A 7,864-nucleotide genomic window follows, 5' to 3' on the forward strand; every position below is an offset into this window, starting at 1 on the left:
GGCATAAAAGACCATTAAACATCTGGGGAAGGTAGGACAAAACTTTACCTTCAGATTAACAATAGAAAAGGTAAATGTTAAACAAACATACTATGAAAAGCAAAAAAGGGGGGAGGGGTTTCATGGTAAAGTCGTGGTCAACTTTGTAACATACTGTATTCAATTCCTCTTTTTTTTCCTCTTATCAATAGCAACGCCTCTGATCTCCTGGGAATCTCTTACAATACCTGACAGGTAATGGGTTTTTGGCAGTTCAGAGGACGAATGACTGAGAAGATCGTTAATCAGTGTGACAGGTTACTTGACTTCTGATCACCACTGTTGAGAAGCATCCTAGTCTTTTGTTTTAAAATCTTTACTTATTCGTTCACCAAAACCACTTTCAAATTCCACAACGATCATTAGTTGAGTTCTTAAGAATTTTTTCTCCTAATGACACAGAAGGCTTTTTAGAAAATCATTAGAACATTAAAAACACCCTTGAAATCTGGATCGCCAACCGTAATAACCTAAACAAGAGAAACGTTTTAGAATAGTCCCTAGCAAAATCATATGGAAAATACTGAATATCTGTTACTATTTGTTACTACCGAGGGATAGAATTTGATAGAGAAAGCACTGGTGATTATTAAATGAAACACAGCTGGTATCCACATTCACCACAGGCACCAGAAGAAAGTATAGGTGCATGAGTGTAGAAATCTTACCTTCCATAAAAGTTGGAAGAGATACATGAAAAAAATGCAGTTATGACGAGAGGGGTCTGCGTATTGTATTGTAATGCACAGGTGGCGGTCAACAGAGGGTGGGCTGGAACCTGATGACAAAAGGTAAGGTGATATTCGTGCCAAGGTTTGTATGCATAACTATTGCTTGACTGTGTGTGTGTGTGTGTGTGTGTGTGTGTGTGTGTGTGTGTGTGTGTGTGTGTGTGTGTGTGTGTGTGTGTGTGTGTGTAGAGAGAGAGAGAGAGAGAGAGAGAGAGAGAGAGAGAGAGAGAGAGAGAGAGAGAGAGAGAGAGAGAGAGAGAGAGAGAGAGAGACCGCACCCTTTCACGATGCGCTAAAGATAATACTAAAATTACACAAATGTTGGCGAGATTCGTGAGGTCCTCGTGCTCAGCCACTCACTTCCCTGCTGACTCAAATCCCAGTCCTCCCTGTCTCGCTCACCACGCCTGCCTCCACACTCGACTGTCCCCCCCCCATAACCCCATCCACCTCTCTCTCTCTCTCTCTCTCTCTCTCTCTCTCACACACACACACACACACACACACACACACACACACACACTTCTATCAACATTTTTTCTTTATGTGCAATTTCGTCGTTTGGTTTTTATTTCAGTTTCATTTATGCTTTACCACATACATATTCTTTTTCTCTCTCTCTCTCTCTCTCTCTCTCTCTCTCTCTCTCTCTCTCTCTCTCTCTCTATTTTGTCATTTCCTTCGGGTGGCCAGTCTTTCTCATTATTGTGACTTTAATTATGTTCCGTCAATTTATTTTTCTTCTGCTTCTTCTATCTTTCTTGCCTCAAGCGTACGCGTTATTGTTATCTTTTTTATATATATATTCCTCCATCAGTTTCATTATTTTTCTCATCCTTTCGGTTTTTATGATTTTCTGTAAAAGTTCCTCAACCTCCTTTTCATCCTTCGTTTTCCCCTTAGCATTCCAACACATGTCCATTACATTTCCTTTCACATTTTATTTATAATTCATATTTCGATAGTTTCACGGTGTATTTGTACGAATGGGAGTAAAAAACTATTATATAGATATACTAAAAAGTTCTTAAAAATAATATATATGGCTCTTCCTTATGATCTTGAATGTTAAATATTATATGCAACGAACTAATGAATGCATGTTAGTGGGTCTGTACTGTTACTGCTATGTTCTCGCACGTAGGATTATCAAAGAATGTGGATATACGGTCGTGAAAGTATACTTTACTAGTGTAGCCAGGGAGTAAATTTCTCTCTTCAAACAGCCGAAGCCTATGTGAGCATGTCGAGGGTTGTATGCATGCATGTTACAAGGAAGTACGTTTAGCACGTCAACGAAAAAAATGGAGCAAAATTCTACCCTTCAGCAAAACCACGAGAGTATTTTTCTTGGTAAATAGCCGTCCGTTGGTGCTATCGTCCCGCTGCGCCATCAGCAGTCAGCAGGAAGCACCCACGTGAAGGCCCGGTGGTGATAAGGACAAGTCGGCAAAAAAGATAAGGAATGTGGCCACCGCATTTAAGGTTCAGGAAATTTGGCATTTAAAAGAGAAGAGTTCCCTTGATGCAAAATACGTGGGGAGCAAGTCACGCCGCGGAGGTTCAGATGCCCGGGAAACTGGATCAGAACAGCGGTGAGGCCCAAGCGTGCTCCACTCAGACACAACAATCGTGACACTGAAATCTGGAGTACGAAGCCCCGTCGCACCGGAGCAAGGGGCCCCTGGACGCCTAATCATGTGAATATACAAGGCTATTTCTTACCAGCACAACGAGAAACAGGGAAAATGTCTCGGTCATAACATGAATAAGTTACACGTCTTACATTAAATTTGAAAGCATATACAACTAACATGAAAAAGCTTGGAATGAAAATTGAGATTCTACGTACATACTATGAGGTTTGTGTGTGTGTATAAGCATCAGTAATACAGGAAAAGATTTGAAATAACTATACATTTCACCTGATCAAAAAAAAATCGCGTTTTTTCTCTCCTCTTTGTATTATCTGGTAGGTTACAAGAATACTTTCGTTAAAGGAAAAAGACTTGTACACGGTATGGATGAAGAAGAAAATAAATGGAGAAATAGGAAAAGAAGAAATTACCAGCTAGGACGCTGTTGTATAATACTGTGACCTGCGTGAATAAACTAACCGCGCCTACAGGTTTTTCCCACTGCCATGAGAGGACAGAAAATGCAAATGGCCCCTGCTCGCCCACCTCACTCCGGACCGAGAGAACTAGTAAGCCCAAGCCTTGTTGCCGAAATTTACAAAGACAATGAATTAAGAGTTTCCGCGTTGAACAAACTTCGTGTTTTAATTACTTGATAATACGTACATGAAAATAAGGAAAGCTACAAGATGCCACCAGGTCTACACGTGACAGCTACATTTACTAGGAATGAAAGGTCCTGAAACTGTAAAAAGAACTGCTGGAAATGAAATATGTTATGCATTGAGTGGATGTAAACAGTCTATAAGTGACCATTTCAATGATTATTGCAGCCTCGAAATACGAGAAAAAAAATCAAATAGGTATACGATAAGAAAAATAAGCAAATAACAGGAAAAACTTAAGATCCAGTTTTTTTCCTCTTTTTTGTACCAATAGCTTTTATAGGTAACTTGTTCCACTGGATAACGATACGGTTCGGAGGAATAATAAATACTCATCCCCATAATCAGCTACTGCTCTTTATTTCTACGCTAATCCTTACCCTTAAATGACTTCCAGTTTGCGAATTTACAAAACAAAAGAAGTCTGCATTGTATCTGCACGCAATTTTATTATGTCAAGTAACTTCTATTTGGGGAAGATTCAGGTTTAATTCTTGATTACGAATTTAATGTTGAGGCACAGCGAATTACACTCTTAATAATTCGATCTCAACTGTAGATTAGAACTGCTACCTTCCTTCCACTCATTCTGTGGAGTCACCAGCGAGTAATAGAACGGCTGTCTTATTTCTGGAGCGAAAAAGGAGGCGGAGAATAAACACATAGGAGGAACAAAGAATAATGGACTTATCATTCATTACTTAGTCGTTTGTGAATACAGTGAGAGAAACAAGGAGCCATTTATGGATAGGAGGAGACCGAGGAATACAACTGACGGAAGAATAGTAGCAGATTTAAATGTAGAGATAAAGGTACTTAGAACGATATTATATACCCAGGCACATAAAACTCCATAATATGATGGCAAATTGGATTTTAGATAATTTGCGAACAATGTAACAAAAAATAATCTGGCTGGCTGAGGCGGACGGGCTGCTGCAGAAGTGAGCCTTGGGTGGTGGAGGACAGTGCTGAAACAGACCTTGGCATCACTAAATAATAACCAAAATTCGAATACGACCCATGAAATACGAGAGATCAAGATGTCCAAGTTATAGTATGACGTTATATTTAGTTTGTTATCAACCATTACACCCAGCAGCCGGTCATCCTGCCAGCTGAAGCCTATCAACCTACCCCACACAGTTTTATGTGTTTTGCATTTTTGTTTTGTAAATATTCAAATGCTTTCCTGAAGCCTGAATGAAGAAAATTATGCAAAGAAAGATAGGAAAAGATAACTAATTATCAACAAATATTCATATGTAGGCACACTCACCAGATGTCTTCCTTTAGCTGGCTGGACTTCCCTCTCCTTCACTTAGTAGCCACACTATACTGAACAAGTAGAGGGAGACAGGCATTAGTGAAAAGTTGTACAGGCGGCATGTACAGGCGGCATGTCATGAGACAAACATAGTTAAAACATGATACAAAAATTGTGCATAGTTTTGTCGTATAAAGATTTATCAGAGCGTGAAAAAAATACGTATCTTAAGATAATATTGCTTACGTTTATCACTTTCTTGTCTATGTTAGGTCTAAGTAAAGTAAATAGTTCACATGACACATTCGTGAAGTCAATTAGTTGTGGTTATGACCGAGGCACTGGGGATGGAGTATAAAGACTAGGAAAGTAGATTGAAAGTGAATTACACAATCATAAAAATCAAAGTTAAGTGCCATGGAGTACAAGGTATTTGGCCATTATAATGAAACTACGCAGCAAAGAGCAGCGGCACGGTCGCAGAGGAGAGTGAGAGGGAGCGGCGTCATCAAGCGTGGTGTGGGACGTTCGGACCGTGGTGGTGATTGTCATAGCTTCCGTCCGTCCCGCTATCCCGCTACTACTTGGTCCAATAACGCTATTTTCTCGCTTTATGTAGGAAATACTCCGCACAAATTTGTACCAGTTCGTCACACACCACCAAATACTGACACACTACACGACGAGTCGCTGCAAGCGCAAGAATACTCTTGAATACTGCACACTACCCCACCACTGAGTCGACCACGCAGTTACTGGCCGCCTCCCAGGATACACGGGATGGCTGTCGCTTCGAATTTAGAGGCGATAAATCAGTGAAGCTTATCAGGCTTATTGGTAATCGTAATCGATTTTACAACAAGTTAATAAATCGCACAACAGAGACTTTGCATACTAATAATTAAGAAGCTATTCGAATCGCGTTACTGAACTATACACTACTTTGTGAGTCCTTCACAAAACATACTGAACACAAATGGAAAAGAATAAATATGAAAACTAATGACAAACTGGGAACTTTTACTCGTATCCAAGAGCTTCCTACTCGCACTGCCTTGAGACGCCCCGAAACTGATTCGAAAGGCTCCGATTCTGGAAAGTAGAAAATGCGTCACCGGCTCCGTGACTCTGGTGGACTTAACGAATGAAAGCAAGACTACTACTGATAAATATGCCTTTCGTGTGTTCCACAAATTCGAGTTACCATAATAGTATGAACCTGAGAGACGATGAATGACGCGAGATGTCAATTGTGCCAGACAGCGCTAGATGGCAATGCTATGTAGATAACCTCAAGCCTCAGCTGCTTGTCAGGCGTAGTGGGAAATACGAGTATGACGCAGTTATATTGACATATCAATATTTTGTAGGCTCTTTTACGCTTAGTGGGAAATATGACGCAGTTATATTGACATATCAATATTTTGTAGATTGACATATCAATATTTTGTAGGCTCTTTTGCGCTTAATAAGAACACAAACACATCTCATGCCATTATAAGATTGAAGCAGACCATTCCCTCTCTGTGTGTGTGTGTGTGTGTGTGTGTGTGTGTAGCAGACTATGATGAAAACACGCTCTCTCTCTCACACACACACACACACACACACACACACACACACAGCCTAATTACGATTACAGTGAACGCCGCTGACAATGGCCAAGCTCATCATCGGCCAATAGTCTTGCGGCGCATATTCTTGGAGACGAGTCTGAAACTATCGTAACAAAAGATCACAAACAGGGAATTTAAATACTGTCACGTGTTAGCAGGTTCAAAAACAAATATTATAAACAACTTACAAATTTACTTATACACTAGTAGTACATAAACACAAAACCCAAATGAAAAGCAAACTACTAGAAACATGTGTAATCCTACCACTAACCACAGAGAAAATATCCTATCAAAAGACCACACAAATATTATAAATCCTAGGGGCGGAAAGGTACACTCTACATCACCCAAAGGTAACGAAGGTTAGCAGGCCAGCCAGGTACTGTGCAATCGTCCAACAGAGCCAGGAGTGAGAATCGTCCTCTCGAAGGTAGACAGGACCTTCTCGGAGCTAGAGTAAGTCCGTTTCTGGTTTTTGGGGGTGCGAGCACTTGCGAGACCTCACCGAAACACAGCGCCGCAGGTAAATGGAGGAGTGTTTGAGGACAGTGAAGGGTAGGAGGGTCGTTTAGGATGATCAGAGGCGGGGCGAAGAGGAGGGCGTAATAATACAATAAAGACTTCCTTGAGGATACATAAGGGATGATGTGTTCCGGGATGTGCACTTTTATGGTCTGGCCAGGTACACGAGGACACGGATTTGTATGTATGTATGTATGTATGTATGTATTTTTGTATGTACGTATGTTTGTTGTCATGTACGAATGTGTTAACGTTTGACTAGTTCTTTACGCCAATCATATTACAAGACTGGAGGCAGTATTGGTACTTTTCTTTGTATTGTTTATTGAAGTAGGCAGGCAGGTAGTTGGATATTTTTTTTTTTTGTGTGTGTGTTTTATTTGTTTACTTATCTATTTGTCTCTTAATTCTAAGAAAAATATTCAGGTTTTTATTCCCGTTGTCCTTTTTTTTTATGCAAGGTAGACAATAAAATGATGAAAAAAAAATCAGAAAAATAATCATGCGTTTTTAAATTTGATGTAGAATACTTTTACTCGCACTGTTTGAAAATATTGAAGTTTATGGTAATTCTCTTCATATCTATTTTCTGTCTTTTATTATGCTCATACTGTAACAAGGAAAAATACCTGTAACATAATCATCCTTCCCTAAAAGCATTCCTATAATATTAGTTCAGAATGTGTGTGTGTGTGTGTATGTGTGTGTGTGTGTGTGTGTGTGTGTGTGTGTGTGTGTGTGTGTGTGTGTGTGTGTGTGTGTGTGTGTGTAATTCACCTCGGTCGTCTGCTGGTCACCCAGCCAGTCTTCCCCATTACGGAGCGAGCTCAGAGCTCATAGACCGCCGATCTTCGGATAGGACTGAGACCACATCAACACACTCCACCCACCGGGAAAACGAGGCCACAACCCCTCGAGTTACATTCCGTACCTATTTACTGCTAGGTGAACAGGGGCCACACATTAAGAGGCTTGCCCATTTGCCTCGCCGCTTACCGGGACTCGAGCCCGGCCTTCTCGATTGTGAGTCGAGCGTTAAAATTTGTCATTGTACTCCTTACAAGTGGCAACAAACTCAGAATAGGGGGCGATCTCGGTACTAAAGTGGCCTAAATAGGCATGGTAAGATATTCCCCACACAGGTATTATGGCACTGATATGAAAAAAAAAGGTAATGCAGACCGTTCTTTATATTCCTCATGTCGGTTACTTTGATATAAAACTGCTAACAAATAACGAAAATCTAAAGAAATATACTCGTTTCATCATATAATTGAGTTAAAATCTGCTTGGTAAGGTAACGTGCAGGCATCTATTTTGCCATGCTCTTGTTCAGGGAAACTGGCCGGTAAGGCAGTCTTTTTATGACAAATATAGGTTTGCT

General features: G+C 40.4%; 1 long non-coding RNA gene across 1 annotated transcript in view; it reads right to left on the minus strand.

Annotated features, from left to right (window-relative positions):
• The window catches only part of LOC123516201, a 330,662-nt gene extending 325,384 nt beyond the window's left edge, over positions 1-5,278 (minus strand). Inside the window, exons 1-2 of the long non-coding RNA XR_006678120.1 lie at positions 4,586-5,278; positions 4,352-4,410 (exon numbers count right to left, since the gene is read on the minus strand). This is a non-coding gene — a long non-coding RNA (uncharacterized LOC123516201). The remainder of the gene's footprint in view (positions 1-4,351; positions 4,411-4,585) is intronic.
• Between the last annotated feature and the right edge of the window lie 2,586 nt (positions 5,279-7,864).

Source organism: Portunus trituberculatus, chromosome 40 (assembly GCF_017591435.1).
Source record: "Portunus trituberculatus isolate SZX2019 chromosome 40, ASM1759143v1, whole genome shotgun sequence".
NCBI classification, from domain to species: domain Eukaryota; kingdom Metazoa; phylum Arthropoda; class Malacostraca; order Decapoda; family Portunidae; genus Portunus; species Portunus trituberculatus.